The sequence below is a fragment of the Camelus dromedarius genome, chromosome 31 (assembly GCF_036321535.1).
Source record: "Camelus dromedarius isolate mCamDro1 chromosome 31, mCamDro1.pat, whole genome shotgun sequence".
Classification (NCBI taxonomy): domain Eukaryota; kingdom Metazoa; phylum Chordata; class Mammalia; order Artiodactyla; family Camelidae; genus Camelus; species Camelus dromedarius.
Genome location: NC_087466.1, coordinates 12,956,896 through 12,977,467, shown reverse-complemented (window position 1 = coordinate 12,977,467; position 20,572 = coordinate 12,956,896). Strand labels below are relative to the sequence as shown.

General features: G+C 44.4%; 1 long non-coding RNA gene across 1 annotated transcript in view; it reads left to right on the top strand.

Moving 5' to 3' along the window:
• The window catches only part of LOC135319774 (uncharacterized), a 250,971-nt gene extending 231,808 nt beyond the window's left edge, over positions 1–19,163 (top strand). Inside the window, exons 4-6 of the long non-coding RNA XR_010378644.1 lie at positions 4,003–4,165; positions 12,497–12,602; positions 18,345–19,163. This is a non-coding gene — a long non-coding RNA (uncharacterized LOC135319774). The remainder of the gene's footprint in view (positions 1–4,002; positions 4,166–12,496; positions 12,603–18,344) is intronic.
• The last annotated feature ends 1,409 nt before the right edge of the window (positions 19,164–20,572 follow it).

Genomic DNA, 20,572 nt, shown 5'->3' with positions numbered 1-20,572 from the left:
AATCTGAAGTCCACCTCTTCATAGCTGTGTGACCTTGAACAAATTACTTAACCTCTCTGAGCTTCAGTTTTCTCATTGGTGCAAAACAGGATAGTAAGAGTACACCAACTCTTAGGGTTATTGATGTGCTAAAGCAAGAGTGGGCAAAAGGGCCAGGTAGTAAATATTAGATGCTTCGCTCTTGGCAAGGTAGCTGGTAGTTTCTGTCCAACCACACAACTCCACCATTGTAGCATGAAAGCAGCCATAGACAACAATGAATGGGCATGGCTGTGTAACAGGGAAATTTTATTTATGGGTACTAGAGTTGAATTTTACATCACTTTCATGTGTTGTGAAATAGTCTTCTTTTGATTTTTCTTCAACCATTACAAACTATAAAAACCATTTTCGGTTCACAGGCCATCAAAATAGGTGGGGCCACCCCCTGAGCTAAAGCACATGATACATTTCAAGCAGCACCTGGCGAGCTCTAAATGTGCAATGAATGTTTGCTGCTACTGTTGTTGTTGTTATTTTACCATCATCCACCATCCTCCTCTTGCCCCTCTTCCCCTTTCCGTGTTGGTTTCATCCCCAAGTCTGAAAGCTAGATGGAGGCCAGAGTTCAAGGTGGGGCATCCAGAAAGAAAAGAAACACTCTCCTTTCCTGGGATACTTTGTTAGAAGCAAGGAGATCTCCCTCCACATACCCACTGTCTTAATGGCCAGAATAGATCACATGGCCTCTGCAGGACCAATCACTAGCAAAGGGCGAGATTATTCTCTGACCAATCAGGCCCACCCCTGCAGCTGGGGGTGGAGTCACCTTGCTCTGAGTCACATGCCCAATGGAGACTGCGTGAATGCCTGACGCTAACTGAGCATGTGTTAGGACAGAGCCAGGCAGGACGTGGATACTGGGTAGGCAATGAGCAAAGCCTGCTACCCCGACTCTTTCAAATCCTCATGAATTTATCACAGACAGAGGACCTGCTAATCCGGTTTATATATATCGTCTTATAACAAGAGCCAGCCTTTTAAAGATTTGGGCTGGAGAACATTGGCTCTGCTGACCTTTAAGTCTTTTTAAATAGCCGCTGTGGTCATAACTCATTGGATCATAAGAATTCCAAACAACTTTATGGCTCTTTTGAGTTTACTACACACCCTCCCCATCTGATCCCTCATTTGACCTTCACAGTTCTCAGAGGCACGGACTATGATCAGAGGAGAAAGAGAAGTGCCACTTCCAAGAGCAAGTGGTTAGGTCCTGAAGCTGGGCCTTAAACCTTGGTTTCTAGCCTCCAGATTCCTGGCCCTTTTTCACCCTACCTGTTGGCTGCAGTGGCAGCTGCTGTATCATGGGAATGGTCAGTGGCTGAGAAGGTATAGATGACAAGGCAACCAAGGGGATTTTGATGGGAGTCAACACAGCCCTAAAACGTATGCTTTGGGTGAAGACTTTTAGGTATAATTCAGGATTTTCTCTGGAATAGCCACAAGTTTTGGATACTATGAAATCTCAGAAAATGATAAAATAACAGCAATAATTATTCTGATGCAATACAGGCATGCCTTCTTCTGATCTTGAAAGGGAAACATAATTGTCCAAGCATCTCTTTATCATTAAGTTGAAATTGTAATGTGTGCCTCCTTACAGTGAAGCCGTATTTTTGGCCTGCTGACTTGCAGAATGAGAAAAGGGAATTCCCCCGAAAAGAAGAAATTTGGTTGAGTAAACTGGGTGTACCCAAGTGAAGGAATATTATGCAACCATTAGCTGTAATGCTTATGAAAAAAATTTAATGCTGCATTAAGGGACAAAAGCAGGATATAACATTACACAGAGAGACAGTATCAACTCTGTTATAAAGACGATTGAAAAGACTGACCGTCAAGAAACCAAAGCGTTAACCAACTTGCCTCTGGGTAGTGAAGTCATGAGTGGTTTCCTGCCCTCCCCCTACTCCAAGCTTCTTTCTATGTTTTTTTCTATACTTTCCAATCTGTCTACAATACTCATTTAATTTATGATCAAAGAAAAACATAAAGTTAAAGCCAGAGGAAGACTGGGTAGTTTTGCAGGCTAGGGTTTCTTATTATATAGACAGATCCTGGCAATAAAGGACCAAGTGAGGCAAACCAGGGCCGTTTGCAGAGTGAAAGGATGAAAACTGCATCTTGACGGATGCTTGTCCTCCAGAGGTAGCTGTGCAGCCTCAGCCCAGCCAGCTGACAAGGAGAAAATGGACAGAATCCTCCAGCTGTGTAGTCGGAAACTCAGAAACTGCGTGGCTTTGAGCAAATTAACCACTCTGACCTTCAATTTCTTCACCTATTACGTGAGAATAATAACGCCTAGTACATAGGGTTGAAATTCTTTCAAATACATCACAAATTTTTATTGAGTACCTACTGTCCTAGGGACTGAAGATGCAAACAGTGGTCAAAGAAACAAGGTCCCTGTCCTCCAGCACTTTCATGCTAGTGGAGGGTTAGGGTAGGGACATGAGTTGATTATTGGGGGAACAGCAAGAGCAAAGGTCCTGGGGCAGGCAATAGCTTGGCACTTTATATCAGAGGGAGGTCTTACGTGTCTGGAGCTTAGTGAGTAGGTGGAGAGTGAGAGCAGATGGGGAGAGGTAGACCAGGGCAAGAAACTTTGATTTCACTCTAAATATAATGGGAAGCCACTTAAGGGTTTTTAGCCACAGACTAGCATGATCTGATTTAGAGTTTATGTCTTAAAAAGGCCACTTTGCTGTCACGTAGAGAATGGATTGTAAGATTGTGTGAGACGATCAATATACGAAAGCACTTAACATTGGGTCTGGCACAAAGTAAGTGTCTTAATAAGTGGTAACTGTTTTTCATTATTATCATCATTATCCTTATTATTATTACTGCTCTTTTGTCTGCCTGGAGCTGGCTCACGATTCTTGGACATTTAGCTTCACACGATACTGACAAAGCGTTCTGAGGAGCCGGTGAATTTTTAAAATTTGTTTTCCAGGTGTTTTCACATCTTCAGAGAGGTGATGGTTAGAAGCTAAACACAAGCAGATACCTGTAAACTGAAGGGGGAAAGAAAAACAACAGTGGATGCATTCCTGAATCCAATATTCTTTCATCCTTTGTGGGTGAGCTCTGGTTATCTCGTAGCTCAAAGAAGACCCTGGGTCTTGATTATAGGTTTCAGTATCTACCAAAGTACGGGCTGAGCACAGTCCCTATTGTGAAATCCAGCATATTTGGGTGTATTTAAGATACGTGGCCTCTCCCTTCCCCCGCAACCCCAACTCCTCCTTCCTCAAGACTTGGCTCAGAAATTGCTTTCTCTAGGAAGCCTCTTGTGACCTCGCCCCGGACCACGCCCCACACCAAGGCTGTCTTCTCCTCTCTCTGCCCTTAGAACTTGGGCAGAGCAATAGATAACACTCACCGCCTTGATTAATGTGAATTTCTTCACCTAGGCTCTGAATTCCTAGAGCTGTGATGTTTAATAAAATAGCCCCTAGCCAAGTGAGGCCATTTGAATCTACATTGAAGTTAATACAAATTAAATAAAGTTTAAAAATCCAGCCCCTCATTTGCACTACCACATTTCAAATTCTCAGTGGCCACTGTATTGGACAGCACAGATAGCAAATATTTCTCTCATTGCAGGAAGTTCTAGAGGACAGAACTCCCACCGGGGATGTGAAGGACAGGAATCATGTGTTATTTATTAGTTTAGAGCTAGCAGAGTGTTTAAGACATAGACTTGAGAAGCAGGCAGAATTAGTTCAAATCCCAGCTCCTAATCTTATGAGCTGTGTGATCTTGGCCAAGTTCATTTTCTCAATACAGGTAGTCCCTGCTTATCAGAAGCCCGCTTTATCCCACTTCACTTCAAAGACCTACGTTAGTACCTGTTTTGCTAACCGAAAGGAATCTGAAGAGGATTTTCGCTTTTACGGAAAAAAAGGCTAAAAGCCAAAATAGCATTCAGGGTTTGTTTTGCTGTTTTGTTGTTTACAGAGGCAACAGAGAAAATGCGTGCCCGAGGCAGCAAGACTGGCACCGCCAATCTCCTTCCCCGGGATCCACACTCAGCATCAAGCCACCGTAGCTTTGAACTGTGCGAGCATCTGTGCTTTGTCTCGATGTATTTTGTGCTTCCGTTAGCAAGATGTGTCCTAAGGTAATTGCTTCTTCACTTTACGCCAGTCTGTTTTACAAACGTGTCACAGGAACGCTCTGCTTTCAGATAGTGGGGGAAACAGTACCTACCACCCCACAGTGGGCTTGTGAAGCTTATGTAAGTTAGTGCCCACGAAGGGCATAAAAGAGAGCCTAACACACAGTCAGCCCCAAGCAGGTGGTAGCTACCGTAATCATCGTCTCCAGGAAAATAACCAGCACATAGTAGGCCTTGCTAAATAAATGTTTACTTTTTGCCTGGATGAGTGAGAGAACAAGTCAATGAATGGACTTTAATTCTGGCTTTAATGAAAGTGGAATGCCTCTTTTGAAACCAAATATATTGCCATTAATAATAGCTTCTACTTATTCAGCGCTTACTGAATACCAGGCGCCGCACTGAGTGCTTTACACACGTTTCTCCCAACAGCCCTGTGAGCAAGGGAGTATGATTAACCACATGTTTTTAGAGACAAGGAGACGGAGGCTCAGAGACAAGAAGCGGGAAGGTATGAGGCTAGCAAGAGGTGAGGCTGCACCTCTCTGCCATGGTGGGGATATTGCTGCTTCTAGAATATCGGCTGCCATGATTGCCTCTAGAAGTGATTGGCTCTCGCCCTCTCTGGTTGTGCTCTCTTGGAGGGCTGGGGGCTGGGGGCAAATGCAGGCAGGGGCTGGGATGCTCTCATTCTTCCTGACCCTTGGGGAAGGCGGCGGCTCCGCCCTGTGAGAACACACCTGCAGGGAGGAAAGCGGCCCGCTCGGTTTTCTTTCCTGTTCACAGAAAAGACTTTTGACCCTGATGTCTCAGATTCTTTTCTTTCCCCATCCATCCCCAGGGCGCCGGCCCTCCGGCCGTGCCCACCCCTCCCCACCGCCCCACGCGCGCCCCCGAGCAATGGTGAGGCGGCAGACAAGGGCGCCTTTCTTCAAAGTGGTTCCCCTTCATCTCATAAATTCCCAGCCCCGGCCTGATTGGCCGCGACGAAAGGGAGCTAGGCCCCCGCTCGGCTCCTCAGATACAAAGTGAGTTGTGTGCAGTTTTTGCCCACGTGAGGCCAATCACAGGGGCCTGTGCCTCTCGGAAATCCCAGAGGACAAAATACCAGCGAGCCCCCAGCACAGCAGACGGCCGACTGCCCGGTCGCAGCAGCAAAATTATCTCTGGCAAGACAAAGGAAAGCAGATAGCTGGGAAAACCAAGACAATGAGGGGGCAATGTGAAGGCGGTCCCCACCCCCACTTCTAACCTGCAGACCTGAAGGACATTTAACCCTTTCCTGCCTGAGCCTTTTAACTTCCAGCCCGATCGAGTCGGGGTACAGCCTGGGACAGCGCCCAAGCCTCGAGGGAATGGTTCCCAATTCAACCCATCCTGACGGTTCCTTTTGCCACTTTCAAGAACTTGCCTTTCCTGTGAAGCATGATTCCAATGTTTCCAATTTTTAGGCACTAAAATTAGTCCAACTGTGCCTTCTAATTCTGTAGACACAACCCAGCTTGTGCAAATGTCCCTCTCTTCCATTTCTGGGTGAATTTTTGCATAGTACAGACTGCCAATTTTGTCGAGTGTTCTTGGGGGAAGATAGAAGTTTAAAACCATCTAGCTGCTTACCATGAAACAAATGCTGTGGAACGCAAAGTTCTGCTTTAGAGAGAATGCCGCATGTAACACTCTCATGAAAAGAAAAACACAGACAAATGTCTCACATAGATCACTGCTGAACACGGCAGTAGGAATAGACTAGGATTTATTGAACACTTACTCTATACCTCTCACTCCCCAGGCTTTTATTTCTTTACCAGAATTTTATTTGATCTTCCCAGCCACCATCCCTCTGAGGTAGACCACATTTAATCCCTACTTCACAGATGAGGGAACTCAGGTCCAGCAAGATTAAGTCACTTGCCCGAAGACACAGCTAGAAATTGACCGAGGTGAGATTAGAATCCAAATCTCTCTGACTACAGAGGCTGAATTCTTAACCTCAGTGCTTAACAAACGGCAATCATTATTGTTATTATCATAAAACACAACACCTTATCTGCAGGAACACAAAGATGCTCACAACATATAAGCGAAAATACAGGCAATAAGATTGCGCATAGCCTGTGATATTATTAAGAACAGATATGTGATAGATAGATAGGAGGAAAAATACTGGAGCAATCTTTGCCAAAAACTTGAGTGATTTTCTCTCATGATCTTTTTCTTCCCCCCTCCCCCCTCCCCACCCCCCGTGGTGCTTTTCTTTGCCTTCCAGGTTTCTTCGTGAAATGTGCGTAACTCTTGCCGTTAGGAGAGAAATTGTGTGTGTGTGTGTGTGTGTGTGTGTGTGTGTGTGTACACGTGTGTGCTTTAAAAGCAGGAGGGAATAGGGAAGATGGCAAAGTAGGTCAATGAAGCTGGAATCTCAGTTATTTAAATCTTGCCCAAAATGGCAATTTGGGGAGTTCAAAGTTATCCCAAAATGATGAAGCAAAAGTCTTAAGCCATCTGCTCCCTTAGACCAAGTGAAGCCAAGTGACAGTGACAGTGAGAAAGCCCTTTAAACAATGCCCTAGAGGGTGTGCTGGGGGCAGGGACAGAGAATGAGGGGAAAGTGGTAAAGTTCACCTAAGCAAAGATAAAAGTTTTCTTCCTAATGGACCCTCCCTCCCAACCCATTGTATTTGCTGCTCGGCTCCAGCTTTACCGAGAAAGACCAGAGCAGTCAGGGAGAAGGGGCAGAAAACCTTTAGCCTGGCTCCCCAGACAAATCCCTATGAGTCTGGCAGGAGGCAGCCTTGCTGATTCCAGGCCTATATTTTTCATTTCTTGTTTTAACAGTCATAAACGCCTTCCGATGCCAAAGCAGAACATGACTTTAATCCAGATAAAATAAAATTCCTAAACCCTGAAAACTATACAGAGATTTACAAGCCAATTTAAAAAAGCAAAAGCCTTGGTTCCAAGAGTGGCACATTCCACGTGGCCAGCACTGGGGGCTGCCCCGTGGCCCTGCCTCCTGGGGACAAGGTCCCAGAGCTCATCACTCAGCCTTGAAATCCACAGCCCCCTTGGCCAAGAGAACGCAGGCAAATGCAGCCCTTGACGTGGACTCTTCTCAGATTCCTGGGCTCTGGGGTCTCTTGGCTTTTAGGAGTCCTAATAGATTCCAGCTCCCCTCTCTCTGCCTTCCCTCCACCCCCAGCTGTTGCAGAAAACCACAGTCAACCTCTTCTTGCTCTCAGCTGCCAAGTTTTCTCTAAGTAAACACAGAATGTAGCAGAAGATCAGCTCAGCTCCATTCCCAGCACTGTAGGTTGGGTCAAAGCTGGCCTGGTACCAACCTCAAGAACCCAGGCGAGGGTGGGTTCTGGGATAACCACGGGCTGCCACTTAGCGAAGCCCTCTTATGTGCTAAATGCCTTATGGACACGCACTCAGTTATCCTATTGATCCAGTGGGGTGGGACTTTTGTATATTGGATTTCATCTCTTTGCCCCCCTAGGCCTACTTGCCCCTTTCACTGTTTGCTCTGAGCCCAGGAGGCTGACCTGGGTCGATGGCATCAGTGGGATCCCATGCACCCTGGCTGCTGGTTGGTTCTGCCCAAGAAGAGAAGAGGCACTGGCAGGAGAATCGAGGGAGGACATGAATCCCCCAGACTCCTCCTTGCTGTGTGGCTGTGCCTCTTCCAAAAGCCACAGCTCCCATTGGGTGATTCTCTCCCTTCAGCTCCCCTTTCCAGGTTCAGGAATTAACCCTTCTCCTTGCTCCTGCAGACCCGGGGCAAGAACAGTGCCTCCGTCTGCTAGCCCCAGGTATTGCACTCTGCCTTACTGATCCCAAACCCTGCCCACACCTGTGCAAATAATCTACTCAATGCTCCTCAGATTAACCTGTTTCAGGGTGCCCTCTGTTTCCCGCCAGGCTGCTAACCAAGGCATTTATATCATCTCTGGTTTACAGAGGAGGAAACTGAAGCTTGGAGAAATTAAGTCACTCACCCAGGGGCAATTATCTGGGATTTGAATTTGGATCAGCCTGACTCCAGAGTCCAAGCTCTTGACCTGCTAACTACTATATAAAAATTAGGATAAAGAAGTTTTTATAGGGGGAGGGTAGAGCTCAGTGGTGGAGCATGTGCTAAGCATACACAAGGTCCTGAATTCAACTCACAGTACCTCTGTTAAAATTTTTTAAATTAAAATAAATATGTAAATAAACCTAACTACCTCCCCCCAAAAAAGAGGGGACAAACAAAACAAACAAAAAAGAAGCTTCTATTCAGCACCTGCTGTGGGCCATGCAGTGCGCCAAGCCCTTCATGCCTTCATTTCACGCATCGTCACACGCACTCTGTGGCCAATACTACTTACTATGCCAATTTCACAGATGAGAAAACTGAGGGTCAGAAAGGGGAATTCATCGGCCCACAGCCACAATGTTAAAGAGAGGCAGAGCTGAGGCGCGAACTCAGGGCTATCCCAACCTCCTATCCTGACCTCAGCTAACCTGCTTTCCGCAGAACCTGTGGGGACCGCTGGAAGCCAGGAGAGACAGCGGGATCCATGTTCCAACAGGAGCTTTGGGGATAGGGCTGGAGAAGCGGGCTTGTTTGTTCATCGCATCCCATAAACAAGCTTGTGTGGAAGATGGGGGGGCAGAGCCAGGGGCTGGGGGATTGTGGGAATGGAGGCCAGAAGTGGAAGGTAGTCCAGGCCTTTGCCAGGAGGACGGCTGGGACACCTGTGTGTTTGGGGTGGGGCTTAGATGGGGTCTGTTCCTGTGGACAAACATTTGCTGAGTGGCTACGATGTGCCAGGCACAGTGCTGCGCTCTGGGGTAATCTATGTTGGGGCCGAGGGCCAAGAACAAGTCCATCTGATGGGTGGAAACTAGTATGGTTTGGGGCTCAGGTATAAGGCCATTTGCCTCTCCCATGTCCTCATCCTTAGAAGCCCTCCTGCCAAGGGTACCCCTCAAATGCTCCTCCACTCTGTGGTATCCCACTGCAGTCGATGTTATCCTTGGCTCTGCCTTCCTCCCCAGTCCTCAGCCCAGCAGCCTAAACCAGTTTCTGCTGGATCTCTTTTCTCTTGTTCACCTTCAAGTGTACCATCCACCACCAACTGTCTGTCTGTCTGTCTGTCTATCACCATCTACTTTATGGCTGTACTAAATTATAGTTGACATGCAGTAATCTGCATGTATTTAAACTTTGCAATTTGACAAGTGCTGACATATGTATTCACCTCTGAAACTATCACCACAATCAAAGATGACAAATGTATTTTCACTCAAGAACTTTTCCTGGTCCCTCTTTGTCTTCCTTCCTGCCTGCTTCGCATCCCGGTACCCAGGCAACTGCTGCTCTGCTTTCTATCTCAAACTATATAAATGGAAACATACAGAAGTCTGGCTTCTTTCACTCAGCGTAATTAATGTTAGAGTCATCCACATTGTTGTGTGTATCAATACTTCATCCCTTTTTATTGCTGAGTGGTATTCTACTGTATGGACTTACCACCATTTATCTATGTATCTGTTTCTTGTTTGTTTATTTCCTCCCTTCATTCTGTCTATCTGTCTATCTATCTATCTATCTTTCTATCTATCATCTGTCATTCATCTACCTATCTATTCATTCCCTTTAGATGTGAACCTTTGTAAGGAAGTTCATCATGGCATTTATATTTAATAGCAAAAGCTTATAACAACCTACATGTCTGCCTCTAGAGAAATGATTAAGTTTAGCAAGACCTTGGAACCTCATCAGAGGAGCACCAAATACAGAATCCTAAGCCAGCTTGCTGCAGTTGCCAGGAGGGCTGTATCATTCTTGGTTCATGGCTGACTTTCTAATGTACCCTGCCATAGTTCTTGATTGGATGGAGAGTAAACCATTCATTGACAGCCAGTTAGCATGTCCAAAGTGCCACCTCTCCTTGTTTCTTTGCCTTTTGTATCTCTCTGTCTCTGTCTCTGTCTCTCTCTCTCTATCCATCCATCCATCCACCCACCCAACTATCCATCCGTTCATCCATCCATCCATCTGCCTCCCCATCCATATCTATCATCTATCATCTACTTCTTTATTTATGTATGTTTTCTTCCTTTTCCTTTGACCTTTCTTTATCTGTCCATTGATACCCGTGAGGTCAATAGATGTTAATGTCCTCTTATAGCTGGAAGAAGACGCAGATTACTTTCATAGTAAATGTGACCATCTAGTAAGAACCTCTCGGTTACCAGGCGCAGCATGAAGAAATCAGAAAGTGCTTAGCACACAGCCTGACACATATAAGTGTCATAGAAAAAACATTATATCGAGTGCCTTCCTTTGTTGGTGGTCGTAATTATGGATCTTTGCTACTGTTTCAAGAAAACCTCATTCATTCATGACAATATGTACGAAGGGCAGGTTAAGAGATCTGTCTGCATTAAAGGGACTGTTCAGAATCCTTAAACAAAATGAACTTGTCTTTCTTCTGAGTACAGAGGAGAATTTGACAAAGAAGGAGTTCCCAAGTAGTATTAACTTCCCCGCTGCTCTAATCAACCTTTAAACCTCATCTGGATTTGGCAGGAATTTCTTTGGGTAAGATGAGGTGCTAGAAGCCTTAAAACAGTTTATTCTTTTAAAGACATGGAACACTCCTCGCACAGTCTTCTTTACACGGTTACTGTGGTGAAGTTTTCTTCACAGGTAGAGCAAAAGGTAAACTTGCAGCTTAGGCCAGGCTAACGTATAACAAATTCCATTATTAGCACAGTTCAAATTAATGAGATTTTCCTTTACTTCGGTTTCAAAAGCGGCTCAAAGCCACTTAGTAACTTGAGACCTCTTGTGAATCTCATTACTAGAAGAGTTTTTAAAACACAGTTTGTTCTTTGGTTACCATAGGAAATTGCAAAGGCCCAATGACTGCGTTCCATTCTGGATGCAAGTTTTATGCCGGGTGATTCATTGAAGCTTTGATGATTTTTTAATTTAAAAAATTCCCTATTAATGTTAAAAGAAAAATCTATTAGCACACGGTGAACACATGAGAAGGATGCTGACCAGTCATGTTCATTGTCTGAGTCCTATGCCCCCCCCAAAAAGGATGAAAAGTAAATAAAACTTTCAAACTTTACAATATTTATCATTAAGCTCTTAGTACCCACAGATGCAAAAGTCTTTGCTTGTGTTTTAAGTCAGGCAGCCTCCTAAATTAAGTTGGATTTGTCCCAAGGACCGAATAAGAAAATTAATTCATGAACTCGGGCCCTCCAGAATATTTTTTCTTTTCATTCTGTTTACTCATTTTTATAGTCCTTTCCTTCTTCGAAGTAATTTGGATTTGATTGCTTCTTCGTGAAATTCTAATGTCAAGACTGTGTCTAATTTCTGTTTTATGAAGAAATCTGGAAACTATACAAAGGAATGAATTGAGATGCAGAGTCAAATAAAATCTGTAATGTGATAACTCTATCAACTCTGCCTGGAAAGATACTGTATTTCAATTAGATCCTGAGACATGTTCTTACATAAACTGACAGCATTGGATTGACAGTGTTCATCTTCGCAGGGAACACAATTTACAAGAACAGAGTGGCGAATTTGGATCATATTCCAAAGGTACCTTGGGTTGCTTACCGCACCCCAGCCTGATTGAGGTATGATTTAAGAGACAGGCTCCCTTTTAGCATAAAATAAGAACAGCAAACATGAAAAATTCCCACCACCTAAAAAAAAAAAAGGTATTTAAAATTTAAAGTAATAATAATAATAATAATACTTAGCATTTAAACAGTATTTTACATCTTCAAAGCACTCCATAAACATTGGTTCCAATTCTCCAGGCATTCAGTGGGGTCTTTGATGTAGAGAAGAACTCCACGCACAGTGGGGGAGATAAAGCTACAACCAGAAGAACTGAGCCCAATTAGCTAATTGTAACACTTTCATTTCTTCCCCATTCGGTTTCATTTTTTTCCCCCAACTACCTTTTGTTGTTCTCATTTAAAGCCCTCGCAGGGTCACCCACGCAGGCCTGCTGGTAGCAACCAGGCTCCCATCCAAACTCATCCACAAGACCGGAGGCTGCATTCTTTTTCCCCAATTCACAGTGAAATCAAAAATCCAAGTCCAACTGGATTACAATTAGATTGGTTTTATTCTCAGAGTCTGCCTTTCCAGTTTTTCAATGGAGCAAAGTGTCCTTTTATTTATGAGACCATAGGAGGTACTATGTTTTATAGAGAGTAGATTTGTTTTAGTCTTGATTTTTTTCCCCAGTCTTTTCTTAGCAAAACAAGAAGCTGGCAGTCTTATGTTAGTCTCCATCATTCTTTCTGCAGAGTGTACCCATGTGTAAAGTCCAAAAATCAGGGAAGCCCTGGTCTTGATGACTCTGAGACCTCCAGCAGTGAAGATTCACCGTTTATCCCAACTGGTAGTACTCAGGTAAGCCTGCAGCCAAGCAGGTAATCTCTTGTAGCAGAGATATCTCCTCCCCTCTTGGTGGACGTATAAATTAGTATAACCTTTTTGCAGTATCTGTGAAAGTTGTGATCTTCCGTATCCTTTGACCCAGCAACTCTACCTCCAGGAATTTGTTTTAATGAAAAACTCACATGAGTTTGCAAAGAAATATGCAAGCCCATCCATCTAACCTTGTCTTGACGTGCAAACCTAGCAGGTACCAAGGACTCAAAGTAAGGGGGCTAGCGGAGAAAAGTGAGACACAGCCGGACGGCAACATACATGACGCTGATGCTGGCGGGTTAATAACATGGTTCTACATTTCCTCACATGGAGGGAGGTCTGCGGGCTCATTCATCCCACATGTATTTCTTGAGTACCTACTACGTCCCAGGCACTGTACCAGGCAGGGATGCAGCCATGAAGAAAGGAGACAGTGTCTTTGCCCTCAAGAAGCTCACATTCTGATGGGACAGTTTTTTGCAAACACATAAATACATATTTTCTGGTAATAACATATCTGTTAGGTTAAAAAAAATAAAAAGCAAGGAACCTGGAAAAGCCACTTGGATAAACAGTCGGGCAGTGACTTATAAAGTTAAATATATATTTACCATATGGCTCAGCCATCCCACTCCTGGGTATTTACCCAAGAAAAATGAAAACTTGTATTCACCCCAAAACTTACGTGTGAATGTTTATAGGGACTTTATTTGTAATCACCCTCAACTGGAAACAACCCTAATGTCCTTCAGCTGATAAATAGGTAAACAAAACATGGTACATCCGTATAATGAAATATTATACACCAATAAAAAGAAATGAGCCACTAATTCATGCAACAAAATAGAGGAACTTCAAATGCATTAAGTTGAGTGGAGGGCTATGTACCCTGTAATTTCATTTATATGGCATTCTGGAAAAGGCAAAATACAGGGACAGAGAAGCGAGGGGTGAAGGAAGGGGTTGATTACAAAGGGGCAGAGGGACTTGGGAGGATATTAGAACTGTAACATCTTTATTGTCGTGATGCTCACACAACTGTAGATGTTTCATCAAAGCTCATAGAACTCTACACCAACACCAGTGAATTTTACTATATGTAGATTACACCGCAATAAACCTGATTAAGGGGAAAAAGTATAATGCAAAATTTATGTAGGTATGATCCCATTTTTGCAAGTAATAAGAATAATAATGAATGTTAGAATATGCTTAGGGGAAAAAAAATCAAGATGAATATCCCGTATGCCATATTGTTAACAGTAAATTATCTGGGTTGGGAAAGGGATGTTTCATTTTCTAAATTACACGTTTCTTTGATGTTTGAATATTTTATAGGGCATGTGTAACTTTCAAAATTACACGGAAAATCGAATTATGATACAAAGTTTAATCCTCGGTGCTGGCCAAGCTGCTGTGGCACAGACTCACTTTAGATGCTCAGGCCCCATCACTTGACCCCACTTCTGGCTCTGGAGGGCAGTTATCCACTTGGGCTGTTGAAGATGCACTGTGACTTTGCAGACCCCTTGAGAAGCCTGGGAGACTCCCTCCTCCTTGGCTTGGGATCCCCCGCCCCCCACTCCATCCAGGCAAAGAAGTGTTGCTGTCCCCTCTAAGCTGCTACTGGGGGGGGGGGGGCGGGATTCGGCCCTTCAGTAGTTCCCATGGGACAGATCTTTCTGGACGGAGGTGGAGCTGACAGCTCAGAGCTGACATGGCCTTCGTCCTCCAGCCACGGATATGTGCTGTCTGTGGCCCAAGGTGGTTTAGCACCTCTGATGTTAACAGCCTACATTTATTGACACTTGTTTTGTGCCAGGCACTAGCCAGGGACTTTTTACTTGGTATTATTTTGACATTGCTTCATTTAACAAACATTTGTTAAACACCAATAGTGTTCTAGGCACTGGGGATACAGTCATGAACAAAGAGGGGGGAAAAACCCTGAATTCTATCCCCTTATATTCTGTTGGGAGGAGGGAGAGACAGGCAAACATACATTAAAAACAAATACATGTCAGGGGATTTTAGATGATAAGAGAAATAAGAGATAATTAAATAGAGTGAGGGGTGCAAGAGGGAGGCAGGGGGCATACTGTTTCAAGTGGTCTGAGAGCGCCTTTTCAACGTGGAGGCTATCTGACTCTGGGGGAGGAGGACCCGGCAAGGGCCAGGGCCCTGAGGCTGAGTATGTGAGGAGGGCCACAGGGAGGGCATGGGCCTGCAGCAGAGTGTCCATGGGGGACACTGGTGTGACCACGAGGCCAGGTCACACAGGGCCCTGTAGGCGGTGGTAAAGCACTTCGCTTTTACTTTAAATGAGGTGGGAGTCATGATAGGGTTTAGAGCAGAGGAGTGACATGGTCTGACTTAGGTTTGATTGGATCTCTCTGACTGCTGTGTGGAAAAGGGAACATACTCGGGGGGGTTTGGGTGGGGAGCGCAGGAGGAGTGACAGCCACAGAGAGGCCAGGGGCTTAGGCTTGGATGGTGGCACATTCTGGATATTTCCATTTAATCCTTCACTTTCCCCATTTGCAAAATGGGATGATAATAGAATACCTCTCACGAGAGGATTAAATAAGCTTTTGGGTGTTAAAGTAGCTCACTCACTCTGTATCTGACACATGGAAAGTGCTCACTAAATATGCCTCTGTTTATTATTATTATATTATTACCAACCTCCCTGTGAGGCCAGGATAATTATGCCCACATTATGGATGTGAAGACTGAGGCTCAGAGGAGTAAGGCTGCTTCTCCGAGACAGGTGACCGGTCAGAGGCAGAGCTGTATTGCTTCAGGCCCCCATGGAACATCTGTGGGGCAGCACACTTGGTTGGTGAAGACAGGAAGCCCAGAATAAGGGGCAGAGAGTGTCTCAGCATAAGGGAGCCCTCTAACCTCATCTTAGTACAGAGTAGCCAAGCTTCAGATCTTGCTTGGCACTTCCAAGCTGTGTGACCTCAGGCAAGTCACTGCACCTCTCTGAGCCTCAGCTGTCTCATTTCAAATGGAGCCTGGGATGGGACCTACCTCATAGGATAGTCATGACAGTTAGATGCCTGGCATAAAATGAACTCCATAAACACATTCAGAAAACAGCCCCCTCCTGAAAAGATGGTACAGTAAGAAGACATGTAACTAAGTATATGGTTGGCATGTCTCAGCTGGCCTCCTTCTCGTTGCATCACACAGCTCTGCTAGGGAAAAGAAAGCCTGCTTTCTGTTGGGATTTTGAGAAGTGACTGATTAGATTATAATGAACAAGCTCATCAGGGTGCATGTGCTATGTAAACAGTGACCCCTTCAATAAAACCACAAATACAGAACAATGCAAAATGTGCTTTGAGTTATTGCATGGTTAACATGAAATAAAGTCTGCTGGTTGGAAAATCATCTTAAGGGTCTATTATTTTTTTTAAGTGAGGGGAATATTTACCGAGGTATTTCTGGTGGAATAAAGATGGGGCTTCTATGTTCAGTAACCGTTGTGAAATGCCAGTAGCAAATCCCCATAACACAACTTGCTAACATTTACAGAAGCTGTTGTGATTAAGTGGGAACCAAGCCACTGAAAAATCTACAACAAGAAGTCAGCAAAGTAAGATCAAGAGACTATAAAGTAAACAATATATAGAGAATGAAATGTAATTTATATCCTCAGGGAAACGATCTGTACCGACAGCAACAAGAGTGACTCTGTAGATGTACTTCATTTCCATCCGCAATAGACTATTGCCGTCAGCACGTTTGAAAATTGAGAAATTGTGTACGCAATTTAAAAAACCAATTGATTATAACTCACCAGCGTCCTAAGAGGTTGGCAGCCCATTTTAAAAAGGAAAAACTGAGACTCAAGCGGGAGTGGTGAGTTATGTGCCTCATCCTGCGTGAGAACACATAACCCAGGTGACCTGAGAAGCCCGGTGAGCCTGTCACTGGGGCCAGGTGAAGATAAAGTGATGACTCAGATTTCACATGTGGCATTTTTTTATTGCCTCCGAATTGTTGCCTGAGTAAGGACTGTGCTCTTTCCAGGGGTTGCTTTTAAATAAAATGTTATGTTGCAGAAAGCAAAATCTGGTCCCCAGGCAGGGACCCAGTATACCTGTGCTCGGGAACAGGAAAAGTGGGAGCTCAGGCTGGGAACTTAAAATGCCATACCGTTTGCAGGGAACTGGGATGGTCTCTGGAGGAGGGTGGCTTTTGTCTAACATGCGAGGACCTGAATGTCACTTCTCCAAGGGCAGTACCACACAGGTGGGGTGGTTTAATCATTTGCCTTCTCACGTCTCCAGACCTCGGCCGAAGTCCCTGATTTAGGGCACCAGTGAAAAGACATTTGTCTTCCTTACAAAGCCCCTGGACACTTGAGTCTGGTCTAGAGCACAGAAAGCCGAGGAGGGTGAGATGTCCTGGCAGAATTGCCAGAGAAGTTGGCATCTGCCCTCCCAGAGCACAGCCTGGCTCTGGGCCATCCGAGCAGGCCATTTCTTTCATGAGCATTGACTTCACACTTGCCCAGCCCTGGAGAGGAAAAGTTACAGAATCCACCTCGTGAACACCCTCTTCTCTTAGAGATGATTTTTTTTGTTCACCCTCATACCAGAGTTGTAAATAAGGCTGTTCCGATTCCAACATACAAGTGTGTGTGTATGTATGTGTGTCCATCCAGAGGAAACAGAATTTAGTTTCTTGTGATATATTTCACCACCTGCCAGTGCTGTAGTCTGCAATACGCAACCTTAGTGGAGGCTGAGAATTTATGAATATAGTCGCTTGTCTTTGGTCCAGCAGCAGTTTCTTTCTTTATAGTCAAAGAAGAATATCAGGGGACATCATTCACACACTTCCTTATTATTGGCTATTTGAAAGCCATTCATCGTGGACTGCTAAATTCATTCAAAAATCAGCATTACCAGAAGCAAAAGAGTCGTTCGTATGCAGGCATATAGGTAAAATGCCACTGAATACAGTTAATTTAACCTCATTGAAATTTTTTAAAACTAAAACCATTCTTTACATGATGTCTTTGGTGTTGTTTCTTGGGGTTCAGTTTCCGCCTACATTTTATAAAAAGTCCTGTGTCCTAATAGTCACTGACATTTATTGAACACTTATTATGTGCCGGGCTGGTGCTGAGTGCTCCGTCAACTCATTGAATGCTCACAGTGGCTCTAGGAGGCAGATACAAGTGTGACCCTGCTTTAGGGATGAGGAAACTGAGGCACAGAAAGGGTTAATCACTGTCCAAGGGGTCAAGAGTGTAAGTGGCAGAGTTGGGATCTCGACCAGGTGTGGTCCAGCTCTCAAGTTCTTGCCCTGACCCAGACCTCCAGCCGTGCTCCGAGCCCACAAAGACTGCCCTTGTTTCTACTTCATCCTCTGTACTGTCTTAGGGGAGAGGTTGGAACAATTAGGAAATCCTTGGTGGTTATGAGCAGAGCTGTTATTGCCCAAGGCAACACAGCTTGATTGGTATAAGACCATTCTCTCAGAGGGAACTTAAAGCCTCAACTTAAAAAATTGAATTATGAAAGTGAAGGAATGAAAAGAATAGGCCTGCCGCCCGGAAACGTCTGGAAACATCTTTGTGGAATTACGGAATGAATGACCTTGTCCACACCAGGTGAGCGGGACCCAAGACAGGTGTTTGTTGTTGTGCCAAACCCGGTACTGGTCTCATTGGTACCGCCTTTGTTTCTCTTTCGTCCTCAGCTGCTGACTTGGGTAGCAAAACACATCAAGAGGAAATGCAAGTGGTCAAGAGACCTAAGAGGAGAGCTACCTCGCTGGAATTTGGGAAAGCAAATTCAAACAACAACGAAACCATTTTGCCATCATCAGGTTGGCAAAAATTTAAAAAGATTGGCAACATCCAAATGCTGACAAGGTGGAAAGGAAGTAGACACTCTTCCGGTATTGCTTGAGGGAGAGTGAATTGCTACAATCTTTGGGGAAAGTCTTCCTGCTGTATTTATTAACAATAAAAATACACATTTATTAACAATAAAAAAGCAATCCTATTTGGGGGACTTTATTCAACTGAAATAAAAGTGTCACTACATAAGGATATATGGGTAAGTATATTTACTGCACCCTTATTTAGAGTAGGAAAAAACTGGAAACCATCCGAAGGTTCAGAAGTAGGGGAATAATTGGATAAATTACGGCACAGGTGTTCTATGAAACACTATACAACTAATAAAAGACTGAGTTGGATCTAGATATATAGGCCTAGAGGTACACTTGTGATAAACGGTTAAGTGAAAAAAACAGCTTGTGAAGTAATATATGTGACACGATCCCATTTTCTTAAAAAGTAGAAAAAGAAAAAAGAAAAAAATCCCATAGAAACGTGTGTTTAAATTGTATGATTTGGTGCGAGCATGACAACAGTTTGACGAGCTTGGTTATCGCAGTGGTGGAGAGAAGACTTTCCCTCTGCATTGGCGTACTCCTGTGTTGTTCAACTTGCTCCAGCTAGCAAGTTAATTTTGTTACTTTTGTTATTTACAATAAAATAAACCCAATAAAGCTGAGGTTAAAGGGAAAAAACCCTCCAAGTGATGTGACTTGATGCTGTTTCCCAATGTATGAGAATAGCCAAGTGATTGTGATTGCTGTAATTTATTGATCACTGCTGATGGGGCCATGCACTGTGCTAAGAACTCGCTCCGCATTGTCACTCTGGGAGGTCAACACACTGGAAGAAATGGGGGTCCCAGGGGCTAAGTGACCTGCTCAAAGCTGCACGACAGAGCAGAGATTAGAACCCAGGTATATCTTGCTCTGAAGCAGTATTCTTAACTCCTCCAAAATACTCCCACCCTGCAGCTGTGGCGGCTTCCTGTGGTCTTTCTAACAGGGTGGTTCCTCCTCTGGTCATATTTTTGCTTCCATTTTCTCTCTGCCATTACAGTGGGTAACCATGAAAGGGAACTAACTTGTCATTCTCAGAATAAGGCCTGAGTCTTGGGCAGAGGGGCACGTCTGTTTCCTGCCTGGGCAGTAGGCATTTTCACAAATGGGGAAACTCAGACATGAGAGAGGATGCATCTGATGAGCACCCCCCGCCAGCCCCACTCTGCCCCGGTTCCCGGGGGAACTGGACTCAGAAGTCCTAGTGGATGGTACCTCGCTGCTTTCTAGTTGCCAGTGATGGGTTTTGTTTTGTTTTCATCTTATCTCCTGAGGCTCTCCATCAACTCCCATTGCTTTCTCTATTAAGAACTCTGAAGATCTTTATCAGTCATCTCAATGCAGCAAGTCAAAAGAGTTTCTTTGCTAGAAATGACCTGGAGACTCACCCAGGCTGCCTTTTCACACAGGAGAAAACTGAGGCCCAGAGAGGTTGAGCGGCTTGTCTAAGATAACAGGGTTGCTCATTGGCACATCTGAGAGTAGAACCCAGTTCCCCTGGGTCCTCATTCTGTACTCATGTTGCCTGGGCAATTGCACACTGCACTTCTGGTCTTTTCTCCTCCACTCTGGGGCCTTGGCTCTGACAGCCAAGGTAATCACCTCAGATGAGGTTTTTTCTTTCCCTTTTTGTCCTGTGTGGTTTGTTTTTTAATTTACGTTTATAGTGCCGTTTGACTGATTATTCTGCTTTCCATTTATTGATTGATTTGTGTTGTTTATAACTTATTGCATTATATAGGTCATACACACATTTGGTTAAAAAAATTGCAAACAATACAGTGAAAAGTAATTTCTCTCCATCCCCAGGGGCAACTGGTGTTACCATTGTCTCCTGTAAGTTTCCAGGGACATCTCAGTTAATAGTCTCTTTTGGAGATTATTCTCTGCCAGTACACGTAGTGCTAACTCATTATTTTTAATAGTTGCATGGGATTATACTGTTAACTACTCCCCAAATGATGGACAGGTAAGTTGCTTCCTGTGTTTGCCCCACAAGCAGTACTACAGTTCACATCCTTGCA